Below are 13,636 nucleotides of genomic sequence, written 5' to 3' on the forward strand. Positions count from 1 at the left end.
AAAATAACCATAGTCAGATGAATATATTTTTAAGCACTTACTATGGGTTTATCACCTGTTTGGGCAATGGGGTGACAAAGAATGGGTAGGTTACTTTTTATTTTTATGTTCCTCCATGAATCTCAAAGATGTAGTCTTCAAAACAAGTCTTATTTAATGATAACTTAGTTTCCTGTTTTTTGAATCAGTCACATATAATAATATGTGACTATAATTTTTTTTTCCATCAAAGCTTTTGTTCGCTTGAAGTAATTGGTGTTACTTCAGTAAAATTTCAGACAAAAACAGAGAATCTTGCTGTTGTGGTAACCTGGATAGCCTAATTGCTGATGAACGTATAATTTCTTTTAGGGTTTTTGAGATATTGAAAATAGCTTTTTCTTCCTTGATTGGCTGGAACCTGAGCACATCCAGTGAGTAGCTTATGGTTTAGTTTTGAAGATAAATATGATAAATAAGAGAGAAAACAAAACAAGGTAGTTCTTGCTAAGTGCCAAGTGGAGCAGTACAGATTCTAAGCATTATAGCAGTTTTATTGCATAGAGAGGTCCCTGAGCTGAGCTATCATAGTCCCAACAGGTAGCTAGGACTGAGGAGAGGTATTCTGAGTGGAGAAGCAGTGGCTGTAAGTTTGCAGCGGCAGCGGCAAGGAGTGTTGGCTGTACATTGTGGATACTGTACAGTGAGGAGACAGTCTGTCAGACAAATGTGTACACAGAGAGTGGTTGGAGATTAGGTAGAAAAAGTAGGTAGGGGTCAGATGCAAGATTCTGAGTTCTTTGAATTTGTACTTTGCACAGAGATGACAGTGAAAATGAGAAGGGTCATTGCAGAGACCCTGTAATGGAGAAAACCAAAGACCTAGTGACTAAATGTGAGGATTGAGTGGGAAGAAGAGCCTGAAGTTTTGAGCTAGGAGTAGAGTGTTATTATTATCACAAATAGAAAAGTCAGAGAGGAGAGCTTGAATGAAATGATACCAGAGATCCCTGAGGCTTTTTCTGAAAATTCCCGATTTCTCTGTGTGGCTCCCGACTGGACAGCGCTTTTCCTGTGGTCCTCCTCCTTTAATTGTTGAACCTGGCAGGATGACGTGGAGTGAGGAAGGGCATTTAGAGATCATGAGGGCACCTGGCCTAATCTCTTCATTTTACAGATAAGGAAACCGAGGACTTCCTTATTGTGACTTTCTTTCAGGCCACACAGCTAGGCTGGCCTCTTGGCATTATTTTCTGAAATTCTTCTAGCAAAGGTTACTGTGTATCAATCCTGCTTGCTGGCAAAGTGAGTCTTGTGTTTTCCCCACCATAATTCAATTAGTTATTGACTTGATTCCTCAAATCGTTTTTCACCTTCCCAAATCAAATAAATTAATAGTTACGATAATTCCTTTCCAGTAGTCTGATTTTTTTTCTCTATCCATACACGCCGTCGCAAACCTTGCAGTCGTACCCTATGGGCATTAATGACAAACTCAGGTCTGCTCTCTTGAAAAGTTGTCTGAGGGGAGCTGTTTGAAGGGAGAGGGAATGATTAACGTTTATTTAAGTCTGGAGTGAGGATTCTTACTGGGAGTCCTTTCCACAATTTTTAAAACAAAGAGGCTGTGTGGTGGAGATCAGTAAAGGAATTACTTCCTTTCTTTGCCCCTCTAAACCCCATTCCCTGTGACTTCTCACGCATGGAACCCAGAATCCGTGTGTGACTCCTGCCCTGCCCGAAGACAATGAGATTAGTCAGTGCCCTAAGTGAACGCCGTTATTTTAAGATGTCTCACCCAGTCCTACACCTTAGCTGGAACCCGGGGAGAGTGGCTTCTCTTCCCCTTCCCAAGACTTTCTTCCTCTTACCCCAACGGCTGTCTCTCTCCTTTTATCCCTTCCCTCTGCTTGCATCCAGCCCTTCCTCCCTCGGGGTCACACATCCGCAGGCCGTTCCCAGCGGCACCCTTGCCTACAGCTTCTGTCGGAAGCACAGACCCCGGAGCGAGCCGGGGGCGGAGCTGAGTGAGCAAAAGCCCTGCCTCCACGCTTTGGGCGGGGCCAGCGGCCCAGACAGCGCCGTTGATTGGTGGGGGCGGGCCCTGCCGCGGGGGTCGGGGCCCGGAGGTCTGGCCCGGGTAGGGAGCGCGGCGCGGCTGGGGGCGCGAGGCGCGGCGTGGAACCCGGTGGAGTGTGGCGTAGCTGTGGCGGAGCTTCCCGCTCGCCACACGCCGGGCGTGGGTCCCCGAAGGTAAGTATGGGCAGGGGGCCCTGCGCCGCGTGGGCCAGGTGGAGGCACCCCGCGGACGCGCGCCTGAGGCAGGTGTGGTTTGGCCGGACGGGCCCCGGTGCCACTTCCGCGCGGAGTAGGAGCGCAGGGCGCTGGCTGGCGGCCGCGTGGCGTGAGTACCCCGAGTGAGGGAGTCCGGGTCGGGCTCTAGTTTTGCAGCACTTGTTCACCTCATTAGTTCCGGGAAGCACCCCCTCTCCACGCACCACACAAATCTCGAGAGACCTCAGGTACTCCAGAGACTTTGTATTCTTTAAAATACATTTCTGGTTTGTGGTTCAGGACTGGAGGAGAAACTCGGTAGTGAACTTACGATGCGGCTTTATTTTGACTTCGTGTTATTATTCAGATTGCAGGAAGAGTGCGACTGGTAATGGGACTGTTATTTAAACAAGGACATCAGGGTTTACACAGGCAGTGGATTGTAGAGATTAAGCGAGCAGGCTTTGAATCTCCTTATTAATTGTGAAAACTTGGGCAATTTGCTTAACTTCTCTATGACTTTGCTTCTGCATATGAAAAATGAGAATAAGAAGAGATGCAGCCTTATAGGATTTTTATGAGGATTAAATGAGTTACTACTTAGTGTCTGCCTCATAGTCCACAATAACTTTGGCTGTTTTCTTTATTATGCAGTCAGATGGGCATTAATCTTCAAAGCTGCAGAAAGAAAAACCTTCTGCAGAGCTGTTGCTTGGGGATTTCTTTGGAACAGTATTCAAAGACTGAGTCCCACTGGAAAAGGTCTCATTACTCTTCTGTTGTACTAGAGACGTGATCCACCTACCTTGCTCCAAATCAAAGCCACTCTCAAATGATACAGAAACCTCAGTCTTGAAGATTGTTCTGAAAGAGGCATGAAGAAAGGCGGCACTTTTCCAGTGAGTGTAGCCTCATTTTAAGCACCAAGCTCTGGTGCTTAAAAAGAAGTTCATATCACTTTATACAGAACTTATAAGTTGTACTATTTTGGGTGGGTGCTTATTTGTAATATTATTGCAAAATGAGGTAAACCAGAGTACCCAAATACATAAACTAAATAAACATCATAAGAATCGTAACCTGTCACATGGAAACTCAGAATTGAAAGGAATCTGAAAAATCAGATGGGCTGCCCTTTATAAATAAATAAGGATGAGGCCCAAAAACCCAAAACCAATAAATGACAGGGCTTAGACCAGAATTCAGCTCTGCTGAGCAACAAATTATAAAAGCAAAGGATGATATTACTTCTTGTGTTGATAATAGTACTAGTTTTATTTTTGACAGTTTTATGGTACTGTGAATAATTTTTCTCTCAGCAACATCCTGCTTGGTAGCTTAACTGCATGATTCATAATCATTCTTCAGCACCTTTGATTTAAATCACAAGTCTGAAAGTTGCTACATCAATGATTGCTTTGAGAACAAGAGGATTGTCTTCTTAAGCTTTGTACAAACATGTTCTAACAGTGCTTTGGTTTTGTTGTTTTATGCAGTCCTTTTCTCTCATGTAGGGAATGTGAACAGCCAGTATAAACAAATTGACCTTCTAGGCAGTTTGTTATCATTGTGTTATTAGTGAAGTTTTCTTGATTGGGTAAGATAGGCATGGAATGCTAGCCCAAGGAAATAGGACTGGGTCCCCTCCTGTAAGAGATATGTTGCAGTTGCTGCTAACTTCAAAAGCATCATGGAGTGAAATCATTTGGAGATATTTGTCTGTTAGTTGCTGACTCTTCCCTGGCCCCTTGTAGAGGCCACTCCCTCACCTGTAGGTGTTTGTTCAGATGTTACTATCTCAGTCAGAGCCTCCTATTTAAAATGCCATACAACCTTACTCTTCCTGTAATATGTATTTGTCTATTTATCTATTTGTCTATTATCTCTTGTCTGCCACTAGATGGTAAGTTCCACGGGGGCAGGGTGCTTGCCTGTTGTGTTCACTGCTGTACTCTAAGCGCCTGGAAACAATGACTGGCACCAGAGAGTGTCACATGCAGACATTTCCAACTAGGGCTAGTAAGTACTTAAGCCAATTCACAATTCATTTTGCCCTGCTCCACCCTCTCCCCATTTCTGGTTATTTCTCCTGTTACCCAGGAATAAAACCTTGAGGCAACGTTAAGTCCTCTTTCTACTTGGCACTCCATGTGCAAATAGCTACTGACTTCTCCAGTTTTTTGCAAACCTGCCATTCCAGTAGTTACCAAGTTCCCATTTCTTCAGGCGCTCCTCCATTTCATTTCCTTCTCTACACCTACAGCTCTACCAGCTCCCTTTTCGTTTGCCTTCACATTCTTATCTGCAGAATGAAATCCAGAGTGAGAAATCTGGCATTCAGAGTTCTCTGCAACATGATCTCAAATCCACTTTTCCAGTCTCTATCTCCTGTATATAAGAAAAGTGATTTCCAACTTATGCTTGTAAATGTGAAAGTAAAATAAGGCTTTAATGGTAATACCCTGTAAAATCCCAAGGTTGCTTCATGACAGTTTCTCTCTCTTTTTATTAATGAGTCCGTCTTTTCCCCCAAGTAGGCAGGAATTCAGACAAATAAGACTAATGACTGTTAACCTGTTTGTACCGAGAACTTATGCTGCTCTTTCTGTTTTTGAGTGTCCAGGCTTCAAAACCTCCCTTACATGTTACCACTACCCCAAATACCTAGATAGGTTCAGTTGGATGTGGTATTGCTTTCCTCTGAATTCTAGTGACTTTTCATGCCTTTTTAAGAATTTATCACACTCTACCTTGAATTGTAATTCTTTGGGCATTTGTCTTTTCTTTTTTGCTACATATAAGCTCCTGGAGGACAGAAAGCATGCACACACAAATTCCAGTTACTTTTTTGAGGAAAAATAAGATATGCACCCACTTATTTGTTTTTTAAATAAAAGTGAACTTAAAGTTCTCCTTAATGGGTCTTTAAGTCATTAAATATTGAGCCTCAACCATCATTTCTACAATATGGACACTTCAGGAAGAAGGCAGGTGAAATTCAGTCCTAAAAAGATTCCAATGAAGTTACTGAGGTCTGGATTTTAGAAGGGAGTAAGTACAGGGAGAGCAACAAACCCAACATCCACGAAGGTGGACAGGCACAAGTTTAAAAAATATACACAGGGCTTCCCTGGTGGCACAGTGGTTAAGAATCCGCCTGCCAATGCAGGGGACACGGGTTCAAGCCCTGGTCCGGGAAGATCCCACATGCCGTGGAGCAACTAAGCCTGTGGGCCACAACTACTGAGCCTGTGCTCTCTAGAGCCTGAAAACCACAACTGCTGAAGCCCGCGCACCGCAACAAAGAGTAGCGCCAGCTCGCCGCAACTGGAGAAAGCCCGGGCGCAGCAACAAAGACCCAACGCAGCCAAAAAATTAATTAATTAATTAATTTTTAAAAATACATAAACTCACTCAGAAAACCATTAGGACAAGACAGACTTCATGGAGCCATCTGCAGCTTTGGATTTTCTTGTGAGGAATTATTCCTAAGCTTTATTTTGTTTTTGCATCTCTAGGCACGAATAATACTGTCTCCCTTTGTTTTCTGAGCTGGTAAGACTGAACATTCTCTTCCTTTTTCTGATCTGTGGAGAATAGTTTACCTTCTTTCCCTTCATTGTTTAATAAAATGTTCGTATTTCTTTCGTCATTTATTTTCTGGATATATGGAGAAGATATATGCCAGAAGCTTTTAACTCTTCAGAGAAAGGTGATAGATATAAGATGCTTGAATTTGTCTCTTGTTGAAGCTTTCAGTTTTATTAAGTCTTCTATCAGCATTTGGTTTACTATGTTTTGCTTCATTTCATTATAAACATACGCTTGCACATATTCCAGTTGAGTGAATGCTTTTATTTTACTTGTGATTTTTTTCTAATAAATTAAAACTTGTTTCAGGAACTTGTGTAGACACTTCTGCAATTTAATTCTCTTTTCTTTTCTCTTGCCTCCCAAACCTCAACTGGGGTTTTCCCATTCTAGGGCACCCATTAGCCTAATTTATTTTCTTACAAGTATCATCTAAATTTATTTTACCATTCCTGGAATGAATCTGCAGTTTCTGTTGACAGGAAAGAGTTGGTAGGGAAAAAATATATGTATATAAATCCTAATTTTTGTGGATTTTTAAAAATAATTTTTATTGGTGTATAGTTAATGTACAATGTTGTGTTAGTTTCAGGTGTACAGCAAAGTGAATCAGTTATACATATACATATATCCACTCTTATAGATTATTTTCCCATATAGGTCATTACAGAGTAATGAGTAGAGTTCCCTGTAGGTACTTATTAGTTATCTATTTTATATATAGTACTGTGTATATATCAATCTCAGTCTCTCAGTTTATCCCCCCCTCTTTGCCTGCTGGTAGCCATAGGCTTGTTTTCTACATCTGTGACTCTATTTCTGTTTTATATATAAGTTCATTTGTACGATTTTTAGATTCCACATGTAAGCAATGTCATATATTTGTCTGTGTCTGACTTACTTCACTCAGTATAACAATCTGTAGGTCCATCCATGTTGCTACAAATGGCATTATTTCATTCTTTTTTTATGGCTGAGTAATATTCCATTGTATAAATGTACCACATCTTCTTTATCCACTCCTCTCTTGATGGACATTTAGGTTGCTTCCATGTCTTGGCTATTGTAAATAGTGCTGCAGTGAATATTGGGGTGCATGTATCTTTTCGAATTACGGTTTTCTCCAGATATATGCCCAGGAGTGGGATTGCTGGATCATATGATAGTTCTGCATTTAGTTTTTTAAGGAACCTCCATACTGTTCTCCATAATGGTTGTACCAATTTACATTCCCACCAACGGTGTAGGAGGGTTCCCTTTTCTCCACACCCTCACCAGCATTTATCGTTTGTAGATGTTTTGATGATGGCCATTCTGACCGGTGTAATGTGATACCTCATTGTAGCTTTGATTTGCATTTCTCTAATAATTAGTGATGTTGAACATCCTTTCATGTGCTTTTTGGCCATTTGTATGTCTTCTTTGGAGGGATGTCTATTTAGATCTTCCGCCCATATTTGATTGGGTTAAGTCCTAATTTTTGAAATGTTAAAACTTTAAGGTAAAATTCTGCATATTATCTTTACTGACAACAGCTAACGTAGGTCAGGATTTAAAGCTAACATACTACAGCTTATACTTAAAGTGTATGATAATTTGAATTTGTAATTGGTTGTAAATTTTGTCCTTTGGGAAATTTCTTCTAATGTGCTAACCAGTGAAGTTTTACTGTCAGAAGCAGAATCTTGAAAGCAAATATTTGCTTTGAAGTAAAGTATCCATATCACCCTGTTATACACCTGTGTTTACCCTGAGTTTTCCTTGTTTATAAAATGCCTTCGTTAAGGGTGTTATCAGATAGGATCATTCATGTAAATAATGAAAGTTGGGGCATAGACTAATTACATATCTGTAGTATATGGTAAGCACTGTGTAAGTATCTGTTAAATAAATCAATCTGTATTTTTAGGGAGAATTTTATTAAGATATTTTAGCATATAAGTATGTATAGTAATGAATTGATCTAGTAAAGGGGGAGAAATTGGTGATTCTGGAAAGAGCTTAAGCAAAGGTGTGAAATTATCAGATTTACAGTGATTTTAAAAAATCACTCTGTCTGCTGTGGGAAGAATGGATTGGAAGGGGGTTAGAACAGAGCAGAGATCCCAGATTGGAGGTGCTCCCAAGAGACTGTGAGATGTGATGGTGATTGTTTTTTTTGTGGGGTTTTTTTTTTAGTTAGGTTTTTGTTTTTTGGATTTTTGATACCTCCTCAATCTGAATTCTCCCAACCTCCCCAGTCAGAAGCAGCTTTACCCTAGGCTTCCTGTGGCCTGCAGTATTTTGCCACTGGTGGTTCCATGTGAATCCCCCCTTCACTTTTCTTTTGCCTCGTGTAGTCAACCATCCCCCCATCTCTCTGCCAGTGATCACAGCCCCCCAGGGAGTCATCCTTGGAAGTGTTCTATGTGGTAGTGTGCCTCTCAGTGGGAAAGCTTGGGAAGCTGGAAGTAGGGCAGGCGTTCTGGTGATGGGGAACCCAAGATGGTGGCCTTGGGAGGCCAAGGAGAGTAGAGCAGAGCATTGCTGCTGCAGTTACACCCTTGCCCTGTTGTTCTGGAACCAGCAGAGGGGCATGTTAGTTGCGGTAAGTTTCAGGCCTTCCTGTTTCTCCTGGCAGTTTTGATTTTAGTATTGGAGAACAAGGGACTGTCAGCAGTTACTTCCACCTCCTCACTCAGTCCCTTCCTCGGATGTCTTTAATAAAATGCAGCCAGTTTCAGAAAACCAACAGACTCACATAATTTTTGTCCCGATTCTGGAACAGTCCTATCAAATTGTTGGGTGCAGATTATTCTGTATTGTGCCTCCCCATTGGATATTTTGCACAGATTTTATTTCTGATTCTTATATCACTTTTCTTTATCGAGAATTAGGATAAATAAAAGATGTCTCAAGTAAGAGATACAATAAACCTACGAAAAAGTAGGACTGCTTTGTGATTACAGAATGAGAGAGAAATCAAAGAGGGGGTGGGGTGGGAATTAGAGAAAGGATATAGGAGTAAGGAAGGAAAACAGGAAAAGTTGTAACGGATTCATCATGTGATATGTGTGGGAAGGTTACTATGTATCTTCCATTGGCAGATCCTGTTAGAATTTTCACCTCTTCTGCAAGGAACTTAATTTACAGATGTGACAAAGATGTGCTTTGTTTCTCTTGAAACATTTCAGATATATTTGGAGCTGGTATTCTGTGAGGGGGAAATAAACAGATACAGATTATATACTGTTACCGTAAACTTTCAATAAAGTAACCAGTTAGCTTGGGGAAGAGTGTCCTGGGAAGGTGCTTTTAATATAGTTTAAAATGAAACCTATCTGCTTGACCTGTACCCTCCTAGGGAATAATTCCTGCCCTCATCCCACCCCCAATTCTTTTTCTTATTCTCTGGGTCAGTCCCCATCTCCCATTTCTCATACCAGTCCCCATGCCATGCCCAAAGCCTGTGCACAGATTTTCTTTTGTCTCTTCCTCGACTGTCTCTGTCGGCTCCCTCCTTTGGATCCTTGTTTCCAAACACGCAGCATCCAGTGCTGTCCCCCTGGATGAAGAAAATCTGTAGCTCTTCTAGGCCTGCGCCTTCCTTTTGGAACAGGATTGTTCTTAATTTCCCTTTGTGCTTTGGTATGAATCACTGACCCTTCTCTGCCATATTAGTTGAGTGGATACTGATAATTATAAAAGTATCTACCTTGTAATTTGGGTAGAGTCCACTAGTCAGTACCAAACAGTCTTCATGATTGTGAAGGAAATGGAGTTAAGAATGTCTCTGCTTATATTTTAGAGGGAAAAGCAGAAGAATCTTTTGACTTTCTTATGAACATTTTTTTTTTTTTTTGGCTGTCTGAAACAAAGATGGACAAGATCCAGGACAATAATTGCATACAATGGACAAGAAGATGGGCATGGTAATGAAGGGGAAAATTCTTTAAAAAAAAAGAAATCCCTAACTAATATCCATCTATTTTAATCAATATTTATCAAAAAAATTTTAATATAACATGAATTTGGACAGTTTTCTATCATGAAATTTCATCGTTTTTTCATATTTCTACTTTTTACAGGCCCCAAATTAAAAATATAAATCTATTAATGCTTTAAAAAGTCCTGTGGTAGCATCCCTTTTTGTATTGTCTTTATTTCATAATTTAGCCCTTGATCGTCCTTGTGATGGGACCCCCCCACCCCACCCCAGCGTGCTCTGTACTAAGCTGTTGGTTAGATGTTGATGGGTGATGTCTTCAGCAGCACTCCTGACACTCTGTGCTGCACTGACCCCTCCTGGTGGCCGAGTTGAAAGCTGCTTTTCCTATGCGTGTCTCTTTCTATAACCCAGTTGCTAATGGACACTTGGTGCTCCCTTCCCATCAGTTTGTTTCTCCAGAGGTGATTTAGAAGAATGGGGTGTGTGCAGCAGTACCATAGGAAATTGAGAGGCAGCATGTTCACACTGGGCTCTTGGGTCAGAGCCATGTTCACTTCACAGTGCTGCCACCCAAAGCTGTGTGAGGATGTGGAGCTGATAGCCTAGGTTTCTTCATCTGTAAAATGGGAATAATGACACTTCTGTGAGGAGTAAGTGATGTGTTAACACATAAAACGATGCCTGGTGTTAGTACTCAGTAAATGTTAGTTTCTCAGCCTCAGCAGTACTGACGTTTTGAACCAGGTAATTTTCTGTTGTAGGAATTGTCCTGTGCATTGTAGGATGCTTAGCATGATCCTTGACATGTAGCTACTAGCAGCCGCCCAAGCTGTGACAACCAAAAATGTCTCTGGACATTGCCAAATGTTCCCCTGTTGAGAACCACTATAAATACAATATTTACTAGCTGTTATTATTATCTTTGCCAAGCACTCTCACTCCTAAGATCCAGCTGGCTTCTGAAAGTTCTATCCTCATCTGACCCACTTCTTTTTGTTATGTTGGGCTTGTCTGAGTTATTTCATTAGCTGGATGTTAAGGTTAGCTCTTCCTTTCTGGGTTAGTATCTGAACTACGTCTCCTTAGAGCCATGTGATCTACCCCTAGGCAAGCCAGCTGCTCCTGGGAACCAATGTACAAGATTATCTTGTGACTCTCCAGCAGAGTGAAGGCAGATTCTTTTCTGGTTCCTCTTTGAAAAGCCCTGCATATCTATTAACCTGCCCAAAAGTCCCAACTTTTATTCCCACGTGAACACAGCTTTTTGTTCTGTTCTTTCTTAGTGTGGGATTCTTACATCAGTCCTCTTCTCATTCTGTTTTATTGGGCTGCCTGGCCACTGGATGATTTTGCAGAATTTAATTGCTTCAGTTTTACAGAATAAATATACCTTAAATTTACAGTAATAGGGTTGCTTTTTCAAAATTTTACTTCTGACCACTTAAAAATAACATCTATGAACCTTCTTCATTGCTTTCCAGAGGACTCTTTAGAGCATATATATGTTGGAGAGGCAGTGTGGTATAATGGGTAAAGGTCGTAAAGTCAGACCACTGCTGGTTCAAATCCTGACTCCACTACCTGGGGTGGGTTACTTCATCTTTTTTTTTTTTTTTTTCCGGTACGCGGGCCTCTCACCGCTGCGGCCTCTCCCGTTGCGGAGCACAGGCTCCCGACGCACAGGCTCAGCGGCCATGGCTCATGGGCCTAGCCACTCCGCGGCATGTGGGATCTTCCCGGACCGGGGCACGAACCCGTGTCCCCTGCATCGGCAGGCGGACTCTCAACCACTGTGCCACCAGGGAAGCCCTACTTCATCTTTTTATGCTTCATTTTCTGCTGGGTTTCCTCTCAGTGGGGCTGTTGTGAGGAGCAATCAGATTGATACAAGTAAAGCACAGTCTGGTTTATAATCTTGCTTAGCCACTCAATGTTAAATATTGTTAGGTTGCCAGTTTGATTTAGTTTGAAGAAAAGGAAAATCTTTCTTAAGGAGAGACAATGTGGAATAGCAAACTAATACATATAGATTTTGGAGTTGAACAGATTTGATTTGAACCCTAGCTCTATCGCCTATTTGCTGGATACTAGCTAGGGCAAGTGATTTAATCTTTCTACGTTTTTCTTCACAGCAATATATTCATTCCCAACCTATGACTTTAGCTCGTTTTTCCAGAGAAAATTGAGGCAAACAAGTGTGATATCTTTCAAACTTCTGCTCCCATACCTGCTTGGCTTTATTTTTAGCAAGACTGAGGATACATGACAGTCTGCATCTGTGTCCCTTTTCTGTGCTCTCAGAGTGTACCATGCATACATCTAAAATCATACTTAGCCAACTATTCAGAGTTCTATATTGCTTATCATTCAACCGCATTAGGTAAGTTCCTTGCAAGCAGAATTTTATCTTTGTTTTTCTGTTGCTTAATGCATAGTGAAAGCTTTAATAAGTGTTTGTTGAATGAAGGAATAAAAACAAATTTGAAACAAGTTGATAATGTATTTGATTCAATTTATTGACTGCCTGTGCAGTGCTGGGTTTTTTATACTCATCTCGAATCCTTAAAACAACCATATGAAGTGTTGCTAGCTTCACTTCCTAGATTAGGAAACTGAGGCTCAGATAATTTAAACGTGTCCAAGGACCCGAGGTAGAGAACTGTACATCTGTACAATTTGTAGTCATAGGAGAAAGGAGAAAGGATCTCCTGACAGAAGCTTTGGCCTTACAGAGAGGAATGCAGCAAGTGCCAAGCAGCAGCCTACCCAGGAGGGAGCAGGGTGAGGAATTCTGTTTCCTGATCCCTTTCTTTCCACCCCATGTCCTGCCAGTGCCTCTCTGGATGAAATCAACCAGCAGCTAGAGGGCAAGGGAGCCTGTGGGGTGCAGGCTTTAGAGGTTGGTGCCCTGGGGTGTGGAGCAGGGTGGAGATGGATCTGAAAAGGAAAATAGAGAATATCCAGTGCAGTCTTCCTCTTTCTGTCCGTTAGTACTCACTCACCCTTTGGGCGTAAGGCTCCTGTTCCTAACTCAGGGGAAACGGAAGGTCCTCTAGTCACTGCAGCCAGTTCATTCGTGCTCCCCCATGGAGGCACTGCTAGTGTTCTTTGTGTAACGTAACAGAAAAAAACTGAAACAAAGCTGCTGTAGTCTCTGCTTCTGTAGCTAATCTTTTGGCTCAAGTTGGTAATCATTCCTTTTTTTTTCTAGTACTTATTTTACGTTCCCCTTACCCTCTGCCAGGTCAGTAGCTGCTTACCAGATGTCAGGGGTTATGCTTATTTTCTCCAGCAAAAATATCCCATCTGGAATTGCAGGCGTAATTGGCATCACCATCTGGTTAAATTTGTAGTGATCCGTAGTCACGCTCTAAGGTCTTTTGCCTTTGGTGTGGGTAAACAGGCATGCCAAACGGGGATGTAATAGGAGCCAACGGCCCTGCATCCTTCAAATGTTTGATGGTGGTACTGGTTTGTGAGCTTCTCCAGGGATGGGGTATAGTTATTGGTTTGCTTTCTTTGTGGGGAAATGGGGGAGAGTTCCAAGGGCTTCTTCATGGCCCTGTCTTCCCTAATGGCTTTTATGACAGAACAGGGAATCAATTCAGGGATTTGGCCAGTTACTAAGTATATCTATTTCCACTAAAATTCTAGGACTAGGGAAGTAACCACAGGATGGGCCTGTGCTCCCCTTGGACCCACCATGAGACACCAGGGTTGACTTTATCTCTCACCTCCTTTCTGGAGTGAGATGGGTGCTCTGACTGGTGGACCACGTTTTAGGTCTCCTGGGATTAGTGTCAGTTCAGAGCTAGTGTCCGGTAACCCTTGGAAAGACTACACATTTCTCTTTCCCCAGTGGAC

At 41.9% G+C, this 13,636-nt stretch overlaps 1 protein-coding gene across 5 annotated transcripts in view; it reads left to right on the forward strand.

Annotated features, from left to right (window-relative positions):
- Window positions 1-2,077: 2,077 nt before the first annotated feature.
- SGK3 (serum/glucocorticoid regulated kinase family member 3) overlaps window positions 2,078-13,636 on the forward strand; it is a 66,147-nt gene continuing 54,588 nt past the window's right edge. For 2 of the 5 annotated variants that reach the window (XM_033437565.2, XM_033437569.2), the window contains exon 1: window positions 2,080-2,232. The gene's annotated coding sequence lies outside the window, so the exon portion shown is untranslated. Of the gene's footprint in view, window positions 2,233-13,636 lie in introns of all 5 variants that reach the window. The other 3 variants (XM_033437567.2, XM_033437570.2, XM_049700439.1) reach the window with 3 other exon arrangements.

Source organism: Orcinus orca, chromosome 17, assembly GCF_937001465.1.
Source record: "Orcinus orca chromosome 17, mOrcOrc1.1, whole genome shotgun sequence".
Lineage (NCBI taxonomy): Eukaryota > Metazoa > Chordata > Mammalia > Artiodactyla > Delphinidae > Orcinus > Orcinus orca.